The following is a 24,570-nucleotide window of genomic DNA, read 5'->3' on the forward strand; positions in this document are numbered from 1 at the left end:
TCGATTCAACTGAATACTTAGGAATCGCAATTACAAATCACTGAAACTGGAACTATCACATAGGAAATATGGGGAGGGCGGACAGAAAACTTAGAAGGTACAAGCAATTGTTTTCTTTTTGTACATTGTCAAAGCGTGTCCACAGCGCGGGCAGTCTATCACAATGCAGACGCCAGTATGGCTATTAGTTGTGTGCAAGCGTACTAAAATCTAGTGGCAGAAATGTGAATTAACGGCAAGACACGCTCATAAGAGTTGTAAAGTGCAACGATTTGAATTAATTATGTTATTTACTGTGTTTTAGATAATTTTTGTTAATGTTTAAGATGTTTACTGCTTAAATGATGATGTATATAAAAGGAACAAATGTTAAAATGTTTATGTAATTAGTGTGTGTTGGCTGTAGAGAAATAAATATTAAGTTAGTCAGGAGATTTGCCGTTGGGCAAAGAACGCGACACAACGCGCCTTTTCATCAGACGAAATGTCTGCCTTTGTGACGAGTTTTATGTGAACGTTTCTAAGCATACAAGGACTAGGCCTCGGACAAACTGTTGAAAAATGCAACTTTCGGAATCAAAGATTATGTAACAGCTGTACACGGTCGTGATGGAAGATGTTGGCTCAATGTCTACAAATATTTAAAAGCCAGTTTTGCAGCAGTGAAATGACATCAAAATGTATCTTGTGGACGGTGCTATGAGCCAAGTATTTAATCAATTACAACTGTGCGTAATTATGTAGCATTTGCATCAGATGTGAATTAACGACTCACTGACGTAACTACGAACTTAAGTATTTTTTATTATGTGTGTTGTGCGAAGTCTGGACACATTCTCAGGAAGCCATTATGCAAAACTAAGTTTTTGTTTCGTGAAGCCAATCTCTTTCGAGTATGCTTTTATTTGAATAATTATCTGATGTCTGCAACTAGTCTTACGTGTTTCATTACATAAGTAGTGAGGGCATACCAATTCTAGGTTTCATGTGCCTGAAGATTTTCAGATTTAACTTATAAAAGGAAGCTCGTAGAAGATAGAATGAGTACGTTTTAAAATCAACCAATGCAACGGATTTATCAAAACAGTAAACCAGCTTCCTGTTGCAAATGTACACATCAACTGGCTGTGAAATACTCAACAAAACTGATTTCAGATGGTGAAGTGCCACCACATTCATTATTAAGCACCATATGAACTATGGTGAATGAAGTCCACTGAAAACACCACTTTGCCTGTGGCGAAATACAAGTATCATGAAGAACAATTAAAGATTTTTCATCACATTTAACTATTCTCTCTCACATTTTACTGAAAAATTTCATTTTTAAGAAGTATATATTTCACGCACAACTAATGGAGCTTCCACCACAGCGTGCGTGGTGGACTCTGTGCAGTGCAGACGAATCAAATCATTAATTCCTGTATATTATTTATGCAAATGTTGTTCATTCTAGCGTGTTTTACAAGTTAACGCCTGTTAATGTAAAAGACTTTAGGTTTAACTATTTCAGTCAATGTGATCCACTGGTTATGTTTCTGTCGTCATTTCAAAGTTAAGAAACAATTCAACAAAATTAATATCTACACCTCTCTTCATATTAAAATTCTAATTAATTACTTCAGCCATGGCAACTTGCGTGCACTATTTTTGTGTGAAGTGCATTGTGTAATAATAATAATAATTACAGAGAGAATGCTGCGTATGAGCGTTACCGTTTCACAGTCCAATGCTTCACGGTCAAACAAAGGTTATTCCTAATTAAGAGGGAATTAATTAACAGAAATGTGACAGTAGCATCACAAAATCTACACTGCGTGTGTCCGTTCTCTTCTGGACTATTGCTTACCAAATATGACTGACGGAGGACAGAAATTTTTTTTTAAGAAGGGCATTTCATTTTTTACTATCACAAAACAGCGATAATCAGGGATAAGGTAAGAGCGTTGTGGCGACAGTTTTAAAATCAAAGAATGTTCGGTTGCGGCGAGATCTTTTCACGAAATTTAAATCAACAACTTTCTCCTGCGAACACAAAAGTATTTGTTAAGTGCCAAATTCGTGATGCAATGAGCCAGATCACAGCTCCCCTGGAGTGAATTAGGCATCTATTTTCCCGACGTGCTGTTCGGGAGCAGACTGACAAACAGTCTGAAGTAAGTTTGCGTAACCTGGGAAAAGATACTTACTCGCACCCCTTCCAGTCGACAGCCTCAAAGTTCCAACCGCCAATCCTCAAAACATATTTACTGCTGTCTATTCTTTGTCGGACTGTTATACTATGTATAAAATGGTTTACTGTGTGCTGCAGGTGTCTACAATAAATGGCAGTAGAAGCAGAAGAAAAGTGAAATTTTAATTCTGCGGCTGAATGTGTGCTGATAAGGAACCTCCTAGCATATTAAAACAGTGTGCCGGACCGAGACTCGAACTCGGGACATTTGCCTTTTGCGGGCAAGTATTCTACCAACTCAGCTACCCAAGCAGATCTCACGGCACTTCCTAATACACTATGTAATCGTATCAGGACACCTGGCTGAAAATGACTTACAAGTTCGTGACACCCTCCATTGGTAATGCTGACATTCAGTATGGTGTTGGCCCACCCTTAGCCTTGATGATAGCTTCCACTCTCGCAGGCATACGTTCAGTCAGGTGCTGGAAGGTTTCTTGTGGAGTGGCAGCCCATTCTCCACGGACTGCTGCAATAAGGAGAGGTATTGATGTTGGGCGGCGAGGCCTGGCACGAAGTCGGCGTTCCAAAGCATCCCTAAGGTGGTCTGTAGGACTGATGACTCTGCAGGCCAGTGCACTACAGGGATGTTACTGTTGTGCAACCACTCCGCCACAGGCCGTGCATTATCAACAGGTGCTCGACAGTGTTTAAAGATGCAATCGTCATCCCCGTATTGCTCTTTAACAGTGGGAAGCAGGAAGGTGCTTAAAACATCAATGTAGGCCTGTAATGTGATAGTGCCACGCAAAATAACAAGGGGTGCAAGCCCCCTCCATTAAAAACACGACCGCACCATAACACCGCCTCCAAATTTTACTGTTGGCACTACACACGCTGGCGACGTTCACTGGGCATTCGCCATACCCACACCCTGCCATCGAATCACCACAATGTGTACCGTGATTCGTCACTCCACGCAACGTTTTTCCTCTGTTCAATCGTCCAAAGTTTACGCTCCTTACACCAAGCGAGGCGTCGTTTGGCATTTACCGGCGTGATGTGTGGCTTATGAGCAGCCACTCGACCATGAAATGGTTCAAATGGCTCTGAGCACTATGGGACTTAACATCTGAGGTCATCAGTCCCCTAGAACTTAGAACTACTTAAACCTAACTAACCTGAGGTCGTGTGATTCCAGACTGAAGCGCCTAGAGTCGCTCGGCCACAACGGCCGGCCGACCATGAAATCCAAGTTTCCTAACCTGCCGCCTAACTTTCATAGTACTTGCAGTGGATGCTGATGCAGTTTGGAATTCCAGTGTGATGGTCTGGATAGATATCTGCCTGTTACATGTTACGACCCTCCTCAACTGTCGGCGGTCTCTGCCAGTCAACAGACGAAATGGGCCTGGACGCTTTTGTGCTGTACGTGTCCCTTCACGTTTCCATTTCACTGTAACATCGGAAACAGTGGACCTAGGGATGTTTACTAGTTTGGAAATCTCGCGTACAGACGTATGACACAAATGACACCTAATCACCTGACCACGTTCAGAGTCCGTGAGTTACGCGCAGCGACCCATTCTGCTCTCTCACGATGTCTACTGACTACTGAGGTCGCTGATATGGGGTACCTGGCAGTAAGAGGCAGCATAATGCACCTAATCTGAAAAACTTCTGTTTTTGCGGTCTCCGGATACCGTTCATCACATAGTATAGTTCGAATTGACGGACGTAAAGGTGAGAGGTCAGGTTTTGATTCATGCTTGGGGAAGCTGAGTCGGTAGAGCACTTGCCCGAGAAAGGCAAAGGTCCCGAGTTCGAGTCTCAGTCCGGCACACAGTTTTAATCTGCCAGGAAGTTCCTAGAAATCGTAACGTGTACGCTTTCGCGGCCGGCGTGTTCATTAATTAAAACTTCCGGGCTAAGAGACCGTGGTCGAACAGAACAAATTATTCCTCCTGACGTTTCGTTCCCTTCTTCACATCTTCAGAGGTGAGTCAACGACTTGCTGCTGGGCCGTGGAGGTCATGTTTATATAGAGCGTATAGAGGGCGCCACCACTCATCGTCACGGGCTGTCGACAGTGAAACTATCTTTAATAACGGCATTACTCTCGATGAAAGGGAATCGGTTGTCACGTCGTTGGTACAAAGTCGACCGCCGCATGTTATCTAACTTAAAGCCTTCTTTTGTGTTAAAATTATTGTGTTTATAAATCTCTAAGGCTACGTGCATAATAATGCGATGTCTATGCTAGCACGCTTGTCTCACTAAATTTTATTTCATGATCACCGTCTTCAAAAACAGTTTCGGTACAGGCAAAGACGAACTAAATCATTTGCCAACAGCTTTTAAGAAAAATTGATACGCTGATCATGAGATACATAGAGCACTCGATCCCAGAAGAACAGTGTCCCAAAGCATGCAACATCAACAACCGTCGGCTGGGAAAGTTTTTCTTACATTTATGCACAATATTACGGACCGTATTGGAAAACTTCAAGCCAAGTTTCGAATTCCAACAATCTTTAGACTCGCCAGAAAATCAGTGAATATTGACGATCGGCGAAAGACACACGGAACCCTTTTGCAACCACTAGGGTTTATAAAATTCCATGTAGTTGTGCTACACCTGTTCCCGTGAGATCACCGAAGTTAAGCGCCATCGGGCGTAGTCGGCACTTGGATAGGTCCGCCATACGCTGTTGGCGTTTTTCGGGGTGCACTCAGCCTCGTGATGCCAATTGAGGAGCTACTCGACAGAATACTAGCGGCTTCGGTCCAGAATACCATCATAACGACCGGGAGAGCAGTGTGGTGACCCCACGCCTCTCCTATCAGCATCCTCCACTGAGGATGACACGGCGGTCGGATGGTCCCGGTAGGCCACTCGTGGCGTGAAGACAGTGTTTTTTATATAGTTGTGGTAAGGTTTACATTGGAAAAATGAAAACAAGTGTTCATAACTGAACACACAAGGAACTGTCGTTTGGGACACACCGACAGATCGGCTGTAGCGGACCATGTTTTTGAAGACGGTGATCACGAAATAAAATTTAGCGAGACAAGCGTGCTAGCTAAGGCATCGCACTATTATGCACGTACGTACAGAGATGGATGAGAGATTTATAAACACCATAATTTTAACAGAAAAGAAGAAGGATTAAAGTTAGGTAAGATATGGCTGTCGACTTTGTACCAACGATGGGACAATCCATTGCCTTTGAACGAGAGTAATGATGTTAGTCACAAATAGTTTCACCGTCGACAGCTCAAGTGATTGTATTGTCTATGCGCTCTAAATAAACGGGAGCTCTACGACCCAGCAGACAGTCGATGATTCACCTCTGAAGATGTTGCCCGCAGCTGGCAAAGAAACTTCAGGATGAATTTCTACTGTCCCACCACGGCCTCTCAGCCCGGAAACTGCAATTAATGTTCCTAGAAATCAGTTCTAGAAATGCCCTATCACGTGCCTCGCAATTCTCAGTGTATTCTGAGACTGTGGACTGTGCATTATTTCAAGTATCACGCTACACATTCCCTTTCTGCTGCAGTGATGACCAGTAGAGCGGGGTGACTTAACAGCAATTTAGCGCCTTTGATAAATAAATGCTGCACTCTAGTGTGTAGATATGGAACTAAGGCCAGAGTCGTTAAATATTGCCAATAATCGATACTTTCAGATGGTATGGCAGTCGATATGAAATTATATTTTATAACAAAGCCAGAAAATAAAATAATTTTTGGAAATGTAAGTTCCTTCACAACCGCAAAAACATTTGCCCATTATTAGAAGCACTTTTAAGTTTAGAACTTGAAACGAGTTTTTATGGGCAAGGTTAACACCTGAATGTACAATTCCAGAAGGCATAAAATGTTAAATTTATTCTTTGGTGACGTAAAAAAATAAAATATGAAGGCATGTCTTTCAAGGAGTGACTTTGAACAGCGACTTTCCTGTTCTTTGACACATCAGCTCCATGTTTAGTGAAGTTTCCTTAAAAGAAAAGTGTAAAATAGTGTTGGACATGTTACCACTGATGATGAAATTACACTTATGAGGAAATGGCATTCCAAGGTGGAAGCAGATTAAGTTTTTTTGTGTGGCCTAATGTTCCCAATGTCAGAATTTGAGGAAGGTGATATTTGTAGGATTCTACCTGACTAAGGTAGATGGAAGGGAAAGGCTTTGAGTTTAAATTTGATGTCTATGACATCGGCTAGAGTGGACACACTTCCGTGGCAACTTCCTTTCCTGTAGAGTGTTTACAGATGTAATTCTTTAAAATGTGATAATTTTTTCATTTCATTTGTTAAAGCCATACAGACTCTTTTGAAAAGATCTGTTTCTAAATAATTTTCTTGTTTTATAACTAGCTCGGCACCCATTTCCATTATTAGCTAAATTAAGCCGTAATCATACCACGTTTCAGGTGATTACAGAAAAGTCATAAAAAGTACTCAAATTTTTCTAAATAAGTTACTTTCAAAACTATATTTATATACAACATATCATGCTGTTTCATATGATAGGGGTGTCATTTAACAGTAATTGATATGACTCCCACAGAATAGGCAAATATTTCCATGTTCAAAGTGACTCCGTCCCATGGGGTGAAACTGAACGGTGAAAAATTAAAAAAAAGTATAAGCTGCTTTATTATATTCAGCAACACTTCCCAAAAAGTTTCATGTCAATATCTTCAGAAGTTTAATTTACAAAAATGAATTTAAAATGTTCAAAGTCATTACCGTACCTGGACCGTAAGGGGCTGCTGTGTTTGCGTAGCGATGTTCAACGGCAGGTCCGGTGTGCGATCGAAGTGCGGACCGCGCTGAACCTGAAACATTCGTAAAAACCACGTCACAAATGATGTTCTGGGAGACTTAGTGCATGTACAAGCCCAGTAAGTCATTTCGTACGTGTAAAGTACAGGATTATTGCAAATGATTGAAGCGATTCCAAAGATTTGCTGTAGCTCTGTCATTTGACATTGTCACAGGGGTTGCCCCCCCACAAACACACAAACACACAAACACACACTCAAAAAGGTTTATGACTTATTACAAGTTCTCCATATGTGTGATACAGTGGCAAGCGTTGCAGCTTCACGCTTTTGCGCCCAGTGTTCGAAACCCGATTTTTATTTTTCATTGATCTTCTCATGTCCGCAGAAGACAACACGAATGTTTTCCAATGTATACCGAAACAAAGTTGTCCTTATTCGTCTATTAACTGAATGTCTGGTGAATGAATTAAAATAATAAATGGGAAAACATACTTGAAATTGTTCTCGGTGAAATTCCTGTGGTGTATCTTGATTCCTACTCAAATTTCAAGAGCCAGTTCTCGGAAACGATATGCGTTATGCGTGGTTTGCCGCGAAATTATTGCCAACACGTGAAATCTTCAGCAATGGTACTCAACGACGTTTCTTTTCCAAGCGAAATTCATACCAAGAAATATCGCTGTTGACTACCAGCCTTTGCGCAATGCCACTAGTGTTCGGAATAGCAACGAGTCGGACGTTTCTACGATCAGCATCATCCAAGGGAATGCAGCAAACCTTACTGAAGAATAAATGTTAGAATAAAATACAAGACTTAACAGCTGATATAAAAATGAAATATAAGAATATGAGAATTTAAGAAGATTGTAACCCAGAAAGTACCACATACATGTATATTATACAGTGAATGTGTGACACTGAAACCGTTTTAATTTTACAATTATATAGCGCCCGTGAATCCTCTAATTTCATAACTAACATTCTACAGACACGCGTAGTTAAACGACAAAATAAGAATAATCGGGTTTGGATCACGCGACGCCAATGTGACAGGCAGCGACGCTACCGTCTATCGCAACAGTTGGGCTGGACTGACTGCCCGCTAAAAGGCAGCCAAATTACGTTGAAAACTTTCAGGGTCTCTTGCTAGGAAACGGTTGAGTATCTACAGATAAGTACGCCATGACAACTGTTCACTTATTTTGGCTCCTCTTCCATAGAGCGAAGCTTCTGGTTAATCGGATTATGGCACTTGCCGTGTTCTCCTCCTGAGTATCTATCGGTCCACCTCTTCCGGTACCTTGGGGAATCCAGTATGATACTGATAGCATACGCAAAGAAAGCGGTCAAAATGATGTAATCACCGACAGGTATGCAACACCCCTAACGTACATGTGATGCGGTTACGAACTTAACTGTCCGAGGCTACTAGGAAAAACTAACGTTCTCTTACGCTTACTTATTATAATGTACGGTAGCCTACAGAAGTCTTACAGCTCTACCTAGAAGTCAGTTTGTCATGCATCACGTGAATTGGAGGAAGGAAGATCAAGTGTGTATGATGTGGTGTCACCGCCAGACACCACACTTGCTAGGTGGTAGCCTTTAAATCGGCCGCGGTCCGGTAGTATACGTCGGACCCGCGTGTCGCCACTATCAGTGATTGCAGACCGAGCGCCGCCACACGGCAGGTCTAGCACTCGCCCCGGTTGTACAGCCGACTTTGCCAGCGATGGTTCACTGCCTACTTACGTTCTCATTTGCCGAAACTATAGTTTAGCATAGCCTTCAGCTACGTCATTTGCTACGACCTAGCAAGGCGCCATATTCAGTTACTATTGATATTGTGAATCATGTACCGTCAAGAGCGACGTTCATTATTGATGGATTAAAGTTAAGTATTCCACCAGCTACGTCCGTTTCTCTAAATTCTAATTTCCCTGTCCTGTTCCAGACCTCACGCCAGCCTGTGTGAGCTAAAACCCGTGCATTTCGGCCTCCTCTAGTAACATGGTGTTGGCTCTCCTGCCAACCACAACATACGAAGTGTTACACAGGTGGTTACGCCTTTTTAAGTGGTTACGCCTTTTTAAGTGGTTACGCCTTTTTAAGTGGTTACGCCTTTTTAAGTGGTTACGCCTTTTTAAGTGGTTACGCCTTTTTAAGTGGTTACGCCTTTTTAAGTGGTTACGCCTTTTTAAGTGGTTACGCCTTTTTAAGTGGTTACGCCTTTTTAAGTGGTTACGCCTTTTTAAGTGGTTACGCCTTATTGAATACGAAAAATAAATGGTCGAAGCATTGCAGCCAAACTATCGTCCTCTCCGATATGCCTTCTCATGTTCCATACTGGCCCCCATAGATGATGAAAGGAAGTGTCTGTTCAGATTAAACAAGGTTCTACATTCCTGGACCCTCGAATCGCCCCGTCATCACGAATTGGGGCTCCTCGAACCCAGACAACCTACGTTAAAACATCCGTGATATCCCGAAGCTTTATGTTTGGTATGGCGGAATGCACGATAGGGTGACAGGCACATTTTCCTTCGAAGAGAAATGTTCACCTGGACATGTTCTAAGAGTTTCTGCCACCACAGATGGCATGCCTGCAGCCGTCCGTTTCCTCCCAACACGATGGCACATCACATCGGAGTTGGGACGTGCGGGATGCGCCGAGTGACATTTACTGACAAGGTGACCGCGCCTGCTCCCCATCGCCGATTTAGTCCAAATCTGTGATAAATGCCAGAAATAAGAGATACGGCGGGAGTGGGAGATCGAGAAGGCCGGGCGTTTACATTTGTGGTGCGTTCCGGGCGAGGCACGAGCCATTTATGTTAACGCAGTTCCAGTCAGCAGGTCGCGCAGCGGTAGGAGTACAGGTCGAGTATCCGATGGTGGTGTGTTCGAGTCTATCTGCGGGAACAAATTTTCCTTTTTAATTTTCTTTTTGTCATTACTACACGATAAATAAGCTGAAATAATGCGCCATATATTGACTTCATTAATCCATACATATTACAAACCGTATGCTCCATATTTCCTACTAGACCTCTGGAACTATTTCAACCTCACTTGGTACACACACCCAAAACTGTAAGGCAAGAATCGCTGTGGGGTTAACAACAACCTACCTATTACAGTTCTCAGGAGATATTTCATTAAAAAAATGAGATGCTTGAAAAACTGCCTTATCATGCAGAACGTTTAAATGTACTACTACTACTGTGCTACTAACTATATTCGCAATACATTTCGCAGGAAGTATCCACATATGCCGCTAAATGCAACTGAACAATTATGTCATTGTACGAAACATAGTTTAGGAAATATGAAGTCAAATAGTAAGGTGCGTGAAATGAAAATTAAAAAAAATAAAAACCGAAAGAGCCGAAGCTACCTTGGGAAACGTTCATGTGTTTATGAAGCAGCTTCTAATAAATCGGTGTCTCGCAATGCAAATAGTCGAAAAAGTTACTAAACTCTCATTCAGGATCGTCGAGTCGGACATGTTCGTAAATTTCAACAGCCGATTACTCACGCCGTAACTTTTTTTTATAGAGGACAAAGACTTATTGGCTGACGAATGTTTGGAAGTCTGTGCTTTCAGCAGTATATATATTTATGGCAAACATTGATTGAAATGTGAAAAATATAGAGCTCAGTGGATAATAGAAACCACATTCTGGCCGTATGCAGCGTAGTGGGAAGGCGGCTTGGTACGAAAGAAAAGCTGCTTTGAGACACGTACTTTTTAGATTAACATAATACGGAAAACTAGTTTAGTGTTTGCTGAAATGCATTTAGAGAATTTTCACCACTAAATTCAGAAAACCGGCAATACACATCTAGGAAAAGTAAAGTTGTTGCAACTAGCTTGATATTTGGTCAAAACACAATATATTTACAAAAACGAGACTTTCAAAACTTTATTTTAGTTGGCGATGCACTGTAATAGACAATTTAGCTTCTTAAGTGCAAAGGAGCTCTACTTACAGTTATGCTTCTCATTACTGCGGGAAACATTATTAGAAGTGGCCGGGCGATGAAGAATTAAGAAAAGCCAGTATTAGTCAAAAGAAGGTGAAGTTGCAGCGGAAACCCTTCATATCCACGTAAATAAATAAGCCCCAAATACGGCGAAAAGGGAAAGGACACACAAAATCCACAGATTTCTGTGCTACAATGACCCAAACTAGACATACACTGAACCACCAAAGAAACTAGTATAGGCATGCGTATTCAAATACGGAAATATGTAAACAGGCAAAATACGGCGCTGTCCCTGACGCAATTGTTAGGTCGGTTACTGTGGCTACAATGACAGGTTAACTATTTTTATGCGAGTTTGAACGTGGTGATATAATCGGCGCACGAGCGATGGGACACAGCATCTCCGAAGAAGCGATGAAGTGGGATTTTCCCGTACTAGTGTCCCGTAAATATCAGGAATCCGGTGAAACATGAAATCTCTGAAATCGCTGCGACCGGGAACAGATCCTACAAGAACGGGACCAAGGACGACTGAAGAGAATCGTTCAACGTGACAGAAGTGCAACCCTTCCGCAAACTGCTGGAGATTTCAGTGCTAGGCTATCAAGTGTCAGCGTGCGAACCATTCAACGAAATATCGTCGATATGGGCTTTCGGAGCCGAAGGCCCACTCGTGTACCCTTGATGACTGCACGACACAAAGCTCTTCGCCTCACCTACGCCCGTCAACACTGCCATTGGACTGTTTATGACTAGAAACATGTTGCCTGGTCGGACGTGTCTCGTTTCAAATTGTATCGAGCAGATGGACGTGTATGGCTACCGAGACAACCTCATGAATCCATGGGCCGTCAACAGGGCAATGTTCAAGCTGATGAGGGCTCGGTGCTGGCCGTTGTGGCCGAGCGGTTCTAGGCGCTTGAGTCCGGAGCCGCGCGACCGCTACGGTCGCAGGTTCGAATCCTGCCTCGGGCATGGATGTGTGTGATGTCCTTAGGTTAGTTAGGTGTAAGTAGTTCTAAGTTCTAGGGGACTGATGACCTCAGATGTTAATTCTCATAGTGCTCAGAGCCATTTGAACCATTTTTGAGGGCTTGGTAATGGAGTGGGGTGTGTGTAGCTGGAGTGATATGGGACCGCTGATACGTCTAGATACGACAGGTGACACGTACGTAAGCATCTAGTCTTATTACCTGCATCCATTCGTGTCCATTATGCGTTCCTACAAACTTGGGCAATTCCAGCAGGACAGTGCGACATCCCACACGCTAATATTGCTACAGAGTGGCTCCAGGAACACACTTCTGAGTTTAAACACTTCCGCAGGCCACCAAACTCCCCAGACGAACTATGAGCGTCTCTGGGATACCTTGCAACGTGCTGTTCAGAAGAGATCTCCACCCCCTCGTACTGCTACAGATTTGTGGGCAGCCCTGCAGGATTCATGGTGTCATTTCCCTCCAGCACTACTTCAGACATTAGTCGAGTCTATGGCACGTCGTGTTGCGTCTCTTCTACGTGCTCGCGGGGGCCCTACACGATATTAGGCTGGTGTATCAGTTTCTTTGGCTCGTCAGTATACACTCCTGGAAATTGAAATAAGAACACCGTGAATTCATTGTCCCAGGAAGGGGAAACTTTATTGACACATTCCTGGGGTCAGATACATCACATGATCACACTGACAGAACCACAGGCACATAGACACAGGCAACAGAGCATGCACAATGTCGGCACTAGTACAGTGTATATCCACCTTTCGCAGCAATGCAGGCTGCTATTCTCCCATGGAGACGATCGTAGAGATGCTGGATGTAGTCCTGTGGAACGGCTTGCCATGCCATTTCCACCTTGCGCCTCAGTTGGACCAGCGTTCGTGCTAGACGTGCAGACCGCGTGAGACGACGCTTCATCCAGTCCCAAACATGCTCAATGGGGGACAGATCCGGAGATCTTGCTGGCCAGGGTAGTTGACTTACACCTTCTAGAGCACGTTGGGTGGCACGGGCTACATGCGGACGTGCATTGTCCTGTTGGAACAGCAAGTTCCCTTGCCGGTCTAGGAATGGTAGAACGATGGGTTCGATGACGGTTTGGATGTACCGTGCACTATTCAGTGTCCCCTCGACGATCACCAGTGGTGTACGGCCAGTGTAGGAGATCGCTCCCCACACCATGATGCCGGGTGTTGGCCCTGTGTGCCTCGGTCGTATGCAGTCCTGATTGTGGCGCTCACCTGCACGGCGCCAAACACGCATACGACCATCATTGGCACCAAGGCAGAAGCGACTCTCATCGCTGAAGACGACACGTCTCCATTCGTCCCTCCATTCACGCCTGTCGCGACACCAGTGGAGGCGGGCTGCACGATGTTGGGGCGTGAGCGGAAGACGGCCTAACGGTGTGCGGGACCGTAGCCCAGCTTCATGGAGACGGTTTCGAATGGTCCTCGCCGATACCCCAGGAGCAACAGTGTCCCTAATTTGCTGGGAAGTGGCGGTGCGGTCCCCTACGGCACTGCGTAGGATCCTACGGTCATGGCGTGCATCCGTGCGTCGCTGCGGTCCGGTCCCAGGTCGACGGGCACGTGTACCTTCCGCCGACCACTGGCGACAACATCGATGTACTGTGGAGACCTCACGCCCCACGTGTTGAGCAATTCGGCGGTACGTCCACCCGGCCTCCCGCATGCCCACTATACGCCCTCGCTCAAAGTCCGTCAACTGCACATACGGTTCACGTCCACGCTGTCGCGGCATGCTACCAGTGTTAAAGACTGCGATGCAGCTCCGAATGCCACGGCAAACTGGCTGACACTGACGGCGGCGGTGCACAAATGCTGCGCAGCTAGCGCCATTCGACGGCCAACACCGCGGTTCCTGGTGTGTCCGCTGTGCCGTGCGTGTGATCATTGCTTGTACAGCCCTCTCGCAGTGTCAGGAGCAAGTATGGTGGGTCTGACACACCGGTGTCAATGTGTTCTTTTTTCCATTTCCAGGAGTGTATATAGTGTATTGTGCCTCGTCTTGCGATACTTAGGTAAAAAGCGTCAGAACCCTTCTCATAGCACCACATTGAAAGCGTACAGAATAAACTGCACAGCGGGAAGACTGGCAGACAGGCATGGCTTCTTTAGCCTGCTTGGGTTGGGCACAGCTTGGCTCGGATGGAAGTAAAGCAGGACGACTATTCGTCTGATAATGCGCAGCAGCTTGCCTGTCTGACTAGCAGCATGCATGGGGCAGGTTGAAAGAGGAATGTGTACACCTGTAGTTGTAAGCCACTGAAGATAATTCGAAAAACAGATGAAGTGAAATGCACATGGTAACCACCCGAGCATACTTACATTTAGAATATGAGTATCTATGAATCGGTATTTTTCGGCACAGTCACTCAGTACGTTTCTTTCGTGCCATTTGTTTGCTTTGTGGGAGATACAGCGGACGGGCCTCGTAAGCGCTGGTCCCGCCTCCCGCCAGCTCTGTGGCGCTCGCGTCCGCGCGACCAGCCCCGGCTGCAGTCCCGCCGGGCAAAGTTCTCGCGCCGTGTTTGCTGTTCCGTCGCGTCGGTCAACAGATGCCCGTCGCTGCTACACGCAAACGGCCCAATTAGCGACTCGTCGTGGAACGGTTAGGGGGCCCGTGGGAGTTCAGAGAATTCTCGCCCCCGACCTCTCTCGGCCGGCGAGCAAATCTTTTCCGCCCCGTGGGGTACAGCGCACAGTTTAGAGCGGGCAACGCGAGGTGGTAAGCGATAATGGTAGGCTTACTCAGGGACTGAGGCGGGCAGTTCCTCCCTCCCTGCCTGCCTCTTGTTTCTCCCTAGATACGCAGTGAGGAGACTGTGGTGTCACCGCCAGACACCACACTTGCTAGGTGGTAGCTTAAATCGGCCGCGGTCCATTTAGTACATGTCGGACCCGCGTGTCGCCACTGTGTGATCGCAGACCTAGCGCCACCACAAGGCAGGTCTCGAGATACGGACGAGCACTCGCCCCAGTTGTACGGACGACATTGCTAGCGACAATACGGACGAAGCCTTCCTCTCATTTGCCGAGAGTCAGTCAGAATAGCCTTCTGCTAAGTCTATGGCTACGACCTAGCAAGGCGCCAATTGTAACAGTGCATGTATCTTACGAGTCTCATTTGTATAGTCAAGAGAGATGTATCACAAGGAGTCATTAAAGTTAAGTATAAAGCAGCTACGCACTTTTCTTGCTACCATTCAATAGTTATCCTGTTCCAGAATTCACGCCCGTCTGCGTTAGATAGCGTGCCTATCGGCCCCCCTCAAAATAACACTGTGTCGGCAGTTCTGTCGACACATCAGAGACTGTCAAGGATGTACACTATATAATACAAATTTACACGAAGAGAGAGTCGGTATGCGAATGGTCTTTCCAGAGGCCCCAAGTGAAATGGTCCACAGCGATGACGAATGTGTCAACGTATTTTTGTTTAAGAAGTAATAAACTTGTCAGAGAACATGAACACTTTGTGGCATGCTATAGTTCTTAGGCTATTGTACGTACGCATGACGAATGTGAAGAAATCGAAAAAGAAATTGTCGGAAGGACAGCATACAGGAAAGTCAAAACAACCTTCAGTGGCATTAAAAGCAAGGGTGTTAGCATAAGGAGTGCAACTGGAATTCCACTGTTAAATGCAGAGGAGAGGCTGGAAAGAGTACATTCAAGGAGAAGATTGTCTCATGTGATATAAGAACAAGCGAGAATAAATGTAGAAGAGACAACGATCCAGTGTTAGAATCGCAATTTAAGAGAGCATTGGAGGACTTGAGGTCAAACAAGGCAGAAGGGACAGATAACATTCCGTCAGAATTTCTAAAATCATTGTGGGAAGTGGCAACAAAACGACTATTGACGGTGTGTAGACTGTATGAGTCTGGCGACATACCATCTGACTTTCGGAAAAGCGTCATCCACACAATTCCGAAGACTGCAAGGACAGACAAGTGCGACGATTATCGCGCAATAAGCTTAACAGCTCATACACCCAAGTTGCTGATAAGAATAATGTACAGAAGAATGGAAAAAATAATTCAGGTGTTAAATGACGATCAGTTCGTCTTTAGGTGTTAGTAAGGGCCTAAAGAGGCAGTTCTGACGTTGCGGTTGATAATGGAAGCAAACTAAAGAAAAATCAAGACTCGTTCGTACCATTTGTCGACAAGAAAAAAGCGTTAGACAATGTAAAATTGCGCAAGATGTTCGAAATTCAGAGAAAAATAGGGGTAAGCTATATGGAAACACGGGTAATATACAATACGTACAAAAGCCAAGAAGGGAATAATAAGAGTGGACGACCAAGTACGAATGGCTCGAATTAAAAAAAGGGGCGAGACAGCGACGCAATCTTTTCCCCTACTGTTCAATGTGTACATCGAGGAAGCAATGATGGGAATAAAAAAAGTTCATGAGTGCGATTAAAATTCAAGGTGAAAGGATACCAGTGATACGATTCGCTGAAGACCTTAATATCCTGTGTGAAAGTGAAGAATTACATGACCTGCTGAACGGAATGAAGAATCTGATGAGTACAGAATATGGACAGAGTAAATCGAAGACCGACAAAAGTAATGAGAAGTAGCAGAAATGAGAACAGAGAGAAACTTAACAGCAGGATTGACGGTCACGAAGCAGATGAAGTTAAGGAATTCTGCTACCTAGGCAGTAAAATAACCAATGACGGACGGAGCAAGGCGGCCATCAAAACCAGACTAGTACTGGCAAAACGAGAAGGCCACTAGTATCCAACAATGGCCTTAATTTGAGGAAGAAATTTCTAAGAACATACGTTTGGAGCACTGCATTGTATGCTAGTGAAGCATGGACTGTGGGAAAACCAGAAGAGACTCGAAGCACTTGATATGTGGTGCTACAGACGAATATTGAAAAATCAGGTGGACTGATAAGGTAAGGAATGAGGAGGTTCTGCGCAGGATCGGAGAGGAAGGGAATATGTGGGAAACACTGATAAGGAGAACGGACAGGATGATAGGACATCTGCTAAGACATCAGGGACTGACTTCCATAGTACTAGAGGAGCTATAGAGGGCAAAAACTGTAGAGTAAGACATAAATTGGAATACATCTAGCAAATAATTGAGGACGTAGGTTGCAAGTGCTACTCTGACATGAATGGGTTGGTACAGGAGAGGAATTTGTGGCGGGCCGCATCAAACCAGTCAGAAGACTGATCACCTAAAAAAATCGTTATCAGAAGATGCTCGCAATATTTTACGTGATATTTAAATTATTAACAATAAAAAAGGTCCCGGAATGAAATTTTCACTCTGCAGCGGAGCGTGCGCTGATACGAAACTCCCGGACAGATTAAAACTGTGTGGCGGACCGAGACTAATTCGGGATCTTTGCGTTTCCCACTGAAATTCTCTACTGACTAAGCCATCAAAGCACAACTCACAAACAGTCCTCACACCTTTGCTTCACACATTTACTTACGCGTTTCTACTACGAAATTTGCTAGTGGTGTGGGAGTAGTTTGCCACCACGAAATATTTTACGCTCCTCTTAAACTGTACCTTGAATTTGCAAGGTGGTTTCATTTCAGCGCACGCGCTGCTGCGCAGTGAACGTTCCATTCTGGAAACATCCTCCAGACTGTGGCTATCCCGTCTCTCCGCAATATCCTTTCTTCAAGGACTGCTAGTCCTTTAATTTGCGGAGGAGAACTGAAGTTTGACGAGGTATTGGCGGAAGTACAGCTGTGAGGACGGGGCGTGAGTCGTGCTTGGGTAGCTTAGTCGGTAGAGCACGTGACTTCCAAAGGCACAGTTCCCGAGTGCGAGTCCGACACAGTTTTAACGTGCCACCAAGTTTAACACACAAGTTGTTTCACAATTCCTCTCACAACCTTCTCGAGGTTGTAGATTGGGGGGGAATCACTAGACGAACTTTGCAGAAGGGTCCCATGTCCACATATATACTGCAAGTGTCAAGATGCGATCACAGAGGAGACAATGAGCTGCTTTTCGTTGACCAGCTGTACCTGTGACTGACGCTTTTATGCCCATGGCCCACAAACCCTGGTTCGCGTCTGTGGAGCACCTCAGTCAACCCATCCTGGTTGCGAATGTACCAGTTTTCCGAATTTCGATGAACTGAGTTGATCCGGAAAATATTCTCAATAAACCCTTTGTCCAGATCTAGCATTATGTACCGTACAGTGAAGTTATATTCAAATGGTTCATTTCTGCACATTTATCAACGAGGGTGAGCTGAAATGTATTTGTTGAACACTGCCTAGTCGTCGAATATGGGGTGTCTAGGAAACATGCTTTCTCGGATAGCTAGACAACAATTCGAGGAAGTCGTATTAATGAGTTCGTAAATTACAAAACTTTGAGAATTGCATAGATGTGTCGCAAGCAAAGTGCGGCACACACAGTAAACAAGCTTCTTCAGTATCGACAATTCTTAATACAAGCTAAGTAATACAGTTGACCCTTCTATTTAGGAGGCTAGTCGTGAAGCTTCTATAGAACTGGGCCGCGGCGCATATGTCCTCCGTGTAGAGGGCGCTGCCGTCACGTCCTGGAGAGGGGCCGGTCAGCGTCCAATTGGCTGACGCCTGCTCACAGCCCTCTGTTCTGTTCGCGAATGGCGTGCCGGCGTTTGACTTAACGCCGTAACAGCTATTTCTCCGAATTTCTTATTTTGTTCTCAATATCAGCCCTGCCTATTATTACTCTGTCGACGTGCCCGCTTCGCCGAGGCAAGTTATCTACATACATACTCTGCAATCCACCATACGGTGCGTGGCGGAGGGTACCTCATACCACAACTAGCATCTCTCCCTGTTCCACTCCCAAACAGGACGAGGGAAAAATGACTGACTATATGCCTCTGTACGAGCCCTAATCTCTCTTATCTTTGTGGTCTTTCCGCGAAATTTAAGTTGGCGGCAGTAAAATTGCACTGCAGTCAGCCTCAAATGCTGGTCCTCTAAATTTCCTCAGTAGCGATTCACGAAAAGAACGCCTCCTTTCCGCCAGAGACTCCCACCCGAGTTCCTGAAGCATTTCCGTAACACTTGCGTGATGATCGAACCTACCAGTAACAAATCTAGCAGCCCGCCTCTGAGTTGCTTCTATGTCCTTCCTCAATCCGACCTGAAAGGGATCCCAAACGTTCGAGCAGTACTCAAGAACAGGTCGCACCAGCATTCTATAAGCGGTCTCCTTTACAGATGAACCACATCCTCCCAAAATTCTACCAATGAACTCCCATTACATGCTTGTTCCACTTCATATCGTTCTGCAATGTGAAGCTCAAATATTTAATCGACGTGACTGTGACAAGCGCTACACTACTAATGGAGTATTCAAACATTACAGGATTCTTTTTCCTATTCATCTACATTAATTTACATTTATCTATATTTAGAGTTATCTGCCATTCTTTACACCAATCACAAATCCTGTCCAAGTCATCTTGTATCTTCCTACAGTCACTCAAAGATGACACCTTTCCGTACATCACAGCATCATCAGCAAGCAGCCGCACATTGCTATCCAGCCTGTCCAAAAGATCATTTATGTAGATAGAAAACAGCGGACCTACCAAACTTCCCTGGGGCACTCCAGATGATACCCTCACCTCCGATGAACACTCACCATCGAGGACAACGTACTGGGTTCCATTACTTAAGAATTCTTCGAGCCACTCACATGCTTGGGAACCAATCCCATATGCTCGTACCTTAGTTAGGCGTCTGCAGTGGGGCACCGAGTCAAACGCTTTCCGGAAGTCAAGGAATATGGCATCCGTCTGATACCCTTCATCCATGGTTCGCAAGATATCATGCGAAAAAAGGGCGAGTTGTGTTTCGCAGGAGCGATTCTTTCTAAAGCCGTGCTGATGCATGGACAGCAACGTCTCTGTCTCGAGGAAATTAATTATATTCGAACTGAGAATATGTTCGAGAATCCTGCAACAAACCGATGTTAAGGATATTGGTCTGTAATTTTGAGGATCCGTCCTTCTACCCTTCTTATATACAGGCGGGTAGAAGGACACTGTGACGCTAGAGGGCTCGAAATTTTAGCACAGCAGTAACGTGGCAGTGTGTAGAAGCTCGTGCATGCAGTGGTAATCAGCCTGGTCCCTACAGACCACCCGTGGGCGTTCCAGCTTCCATGGTGGGCGGCATGTGGTATGTAAATTGAAAACATTTCCCTTAGTTCCCATAAAACTTTGACGCAAAATATTTGGTAAGGGCTTGCTGTAACTCTGCTTTCAAAGTTTTATGAAGTCAAGTTATTTCCCTACTTTACAAATCACCATTACCGAGGGATCGATGGGCGTTTGGAAAATTTTACTACTAACAAAGCTACAAAAGAGGGCGGTACGTGAAGTTTGACTAGCCTGCCCTGCACTACACTGCACAAACGTACGCCGACGAACTACAACCAACCACTTGGTTGGCCGAGATTTGCTCAGTATGTACGTACGGATAATATGAGCCAAGGAAGCGGCTGTCCTTGGTTGCGGTTCGGACTGGCGGCGGTAACATCAAAGCGTTGGCTGTGGGTTCGCCTTCCGATCCCTCTCCTAGTGTAGAGGCTAGGTTGAACTGTCGTTGGTTCAGTAGCGATTTGCTGTGTGATCAGCGGGTACGTATTTACTATGTTTAAAAATGTTGGGAGTATCGCGTGGAATGTGGATGTGGCATTACAGCTGAAAGAGTTTCATCCTGAACGAGAATGTTTCTGGAATCCCACGAACTGCGATTATGTACTTGCAGGGAAATAGGTGAGCTGAATGAGATCATCACTGTGCAGCGGAGAGTGCGCTGATATGAAACTTCCTGGCAGATTAAAACTGTATGCCGGACAGAGACTCGAACTCGGGACCTTTGCCTTTCGCGGGCAAGTGCTCTACCAACTGAGCTACCCAAGCACGACTCACAGCCCCTCCTCACAGCTTTACTTCTGCCAGTATCTCGTCTCCTACCTTCCAAACGTTACAGAAGCTCTCCTACGAACCTTGCAGAACTAGCACTCCTGAAAGAAACGATATTGCGGATACTTGGCTTAGCCACAGCCTGGGGGATGTTTCCAGAATGAGATTTCCACTCTGCAGCGGAGTGTGCGCTGATATGAGGCTGTGAGAAGGGGGCATCAGTCGTGCTTGGGTAGCTCAGTTGGTAGAGCACTTGCCCGCGAAAGGCAAAGGTCCCGAGTTCGAGTCTCGGTCCGGCACCCAATTTTAATCTAAGTTTAACAGGCGAGCTGTTAGAAATTAATGTGCACGATGTGACAAAGGAAACTGAGTCTGACGTATCTTTTTGCTTCAGGTAAAACTCTCCTTAGAGAAGTACTATGTTTGGAAAGTTAAAGGCCTACAGAATTCAATAACAATTCCAAATTTGTAACTTTCATTCGAAAAAATATTCCAATTCAGCTTTAACGCCATATATTATTGTCCCACCGCACAACTCCCCACTTTTAAAAAGTGAGGCCATTCACCAGCATTGTTTCTTCTTCTTCTTCTTCTTCTTCTTTTCTCATGATGATCATGAAGTAAAATAAATGCTGCACGCGCGACGACTGCTGAAAGCCTTTTCTTCCCTCATAATATCGGCCCGTGAAACTACATAACAGTATAGGAGTACAAGTTGTCAAAGCCAACTGCGATTCCACGGGGCCAAAGAAAGGCAGGATGCCAATGTGTTTGTGACCAAAGTTCAAGCCAATCCAGTGGCTAGCATCCGTTGGCCTTCACTGGCCCAGTGAGTACGCACCTTAACGTAACTATTTCGGTGCGTGAGCAGCAGCGTAGTCTAGGCGCGTTTGCAATTCCAAGAGGACGTTCACACATGGAGCATCCTCTCCTTCAGCCTGAAAATGCCAGACCACACACGAGTGCTTCAGCAATCCGACGCCTTGGCTTCACGGTCATCGATCATCCTCCATGTAGTCTCGATTTGGTCTCATCAGATTTCCATCTATTTCGAAGACTTCATTTGGTAGTGATGAGGCGGTACCATCACAAATGAGGTTGTGGCTCCGTCAACATAATGAAACATTCTACAGTAGGCGTAGAAATTTATGTACACGATGTGGATAAGGAAATTTAGACTGACATCTTTTTGCTGCAGGTATAGCCCTATTAAAAGAAGGGCCATGTTTGGAAAATTTAGAGCCTACCCAATTCAGTAACAATTCGAAATCAGTAGCTTTCATATGAAAAGAAATAAATACGAAATCTCATATTCCAATTCAGATTTAAGGGCATACATTGATTTTGTCCCGGCAAACAACGCCCTACTTTTTAAAAGGGAGGTCATTCACCAGCATTGTGTTTTCTTCTTATTCTTATGATAATAAATTTTTCATTGGGAGAAATGCGTTCGTCGCCAGGTTAACGATGTTGAGAAATAAATATGTAGACATAAAGAATAAAGATGTAGAACGTTAAGAACTATTTTTTTATCTAAAAAAGCTCTAAGAGTTTTCACATTAAAAACACGGAGGAATTACTTTTCAGCATACCCAGGTAGAAGTATATGCTTGAACTACAGACCCATATTAATGACATCCCTTTGTCGTGGGATTTCGGAAGATGTGTGTTCTAGCACTACCAAAGACTTAAAACGATTTGTTGACAGACAACCAATATGCATTAAGAAAATATCGTTCTTGGTAAACACTAATGGCTCTCTACTAACATGAAGTAGTGAGTTTCACAACGGGCGTTCAGAAATCTATTCACGTTTTCAGGAAAGTTTTTGACAACATTCCTTAGAAACAACCAAGTCGTTTCAGCTCTCAGGATGGATTCGTGATATCACAGTTTCTAGTAGTATCAGTGCCAAAATCACTTTTTCTTTCGTGAATTAACACCGTTTGTTGTGCACGGTGCGATATTTAATTCATCACTGACGTAGAATTGCAAGACAACCTATTTATTTGCATTTCGAGCACATACTGATATAACATTCATACAAGAAGCGGAATACATCACAAACGTTATTAAAAATACAGTTGTAATGAGTCAAGATACAGTATTAACTTCTGACGCTTCAGATTCGTCATTTATCGAGTTTTATATCTGAGAACCACTACACGAGTGAATCACAGATTTCTCCACTCACTCGCAACATTCTGTTAATTTTTATTGTTACTTCTTATGCATATAACAACATTCGCAACTGAAGTTACTCCTCAAGATGATTACGACTAAATAAGAAACTGTTCACTGGCTAGCTTTTTTTGGTCGTCTGTTATAATCATCTTTTGCATGAAACTTCACTACTGGGAAACCTGCTACCAGTATTGGTTACGTGAATAGAGCTTGGTATCGTGGGCACGAAAAAGAAAAATGTAACAAATACTTCAATTTACGCATTTAATATTATGAGGCCGACGAATCAAGGCTTACCAGTGAGTTAGTAACCTTTGTACAGATAAAAATACTCTTAAATAGCAATGTGCTTCTGCTCGGTAACGATACGACTACTTAGGTTCTGCCGGCAGTTTAATATCTTTGCCGAATGATTCGCAAATGGTTCAAATGGCTCTGAGCACTATGCGACATAACATCTGAGGTCATCAGTCCCCTAGATTTAGAACTACTTAAAGGTAACCTAAGGACGTCACACACATTCATGTCCGAGGCAGGATTCGAACCTGCGACTGTAGCAGCAAAAAATGCTTCAAATAGCTCTGAGCACTATGGGACTTAACATCTATGGTCCTCAGTCCCCTAGAACTACTTAAACCTAACTAACCTAAGGACATCACACAACACCCAGTCATCACGAGGCAGAGAAAATCCCTGACCCCGCCGGGAATCGAACCCGGGAACCCGGGCGTGGGAAGCGAGAACGCTACCGCACGACCACGAGCTGCGGACCTGTAGCAGCAGCAGCAGCAGCGGCCGGCGATTGGCAAACGTTTGGTATTTTTAAATATATGTAACATGTCGAAACACACATTAATTCCTTTCGTATATTTCTCCCTACATCCCAAACGCTGCTGATAATAAAATCTTCACTAAAAGCACTACGATGCATTAACGTTTACTTTGTACGCCGCCTAAGAGACGTATCCTCCAGTCCATAGAAATAACGTAATTATCGAAGTACCTCAGCGTCACGTTTTGCTGACCAAAAGCTGCACACGGCGCAACCCGCGTCAGTAGGACGTCGTCTCAGTTGTAATTATTTCCCCTACTATCTTCATAGAACTGCAATGCGGCCTTTCCGAACGAATCTTCTCAGCAGAGCAGACAGTTCCATCAGAATCCTATGACTATAACAAGCCGAAACCATCGCTTTATCACCAGGTAACGATATTTGGAGTACAGGGAAAAGTTTTATGGCTAGAGGCCAGGGCAGTAACCCAAACGTTGCTGATGGCTCTCGACCTAGAGGCACAGGCGGGCATTCGGGAGCCGAAAAATGGGCCAGGAAGTATCTGCGCCAAGTTTTGCCATCTGACAGCGCAAGCAGGTGGCCGCATTCCGAATTACTTCTCGCAGGGAGCTTTTCCGCTCGAGCCGAGTACACAGCCGAACAGAAGCAACTTTCACTCGATGCGTCTCGCTCGCGGAGTGTATTG

The 24,570-nt window shown here is 44.6% G+C and overlaps 1 protein-coding gene across 1 annotated transcript in view; it reads right to left on the reverse strand.

Annotated features, from left to right (window-relative positions):
• Window positions 1-24,570, reverse strand: part of LOC124551337 (pyruvate carboxylase, mitochondrial) — a 428,917-nt gene that overhangs the window by 328,958 nt on the left and 75,389 nt on the right. The window contains exon 2 of the mRNA XM_047126360.1: window positions 6,940-7,023. The gene's annotated coding sequence lies outside the window, so the exon portion shown is untranslated. The remainder of the gene's footprint in view (window positions 1-6,939; window positions 7,024-24,570) is intronic.

This window comes from Schistocerca americana, chromosome 9 (genome assembly GCF_021461395.2).
Source record: "Schistocerca americana isolate TAMUIC-IGC-003095 chromosome 9, iqSchAmer2.1, whole genome shotgun sequence".
Taxonomy (NCBI): domain Eukaryota; kingdom Metazoa; phylum Arthropoda; class Insecta; order Orthoptera; family Acrididae; genus Schistocerca; species Schistocerca americana.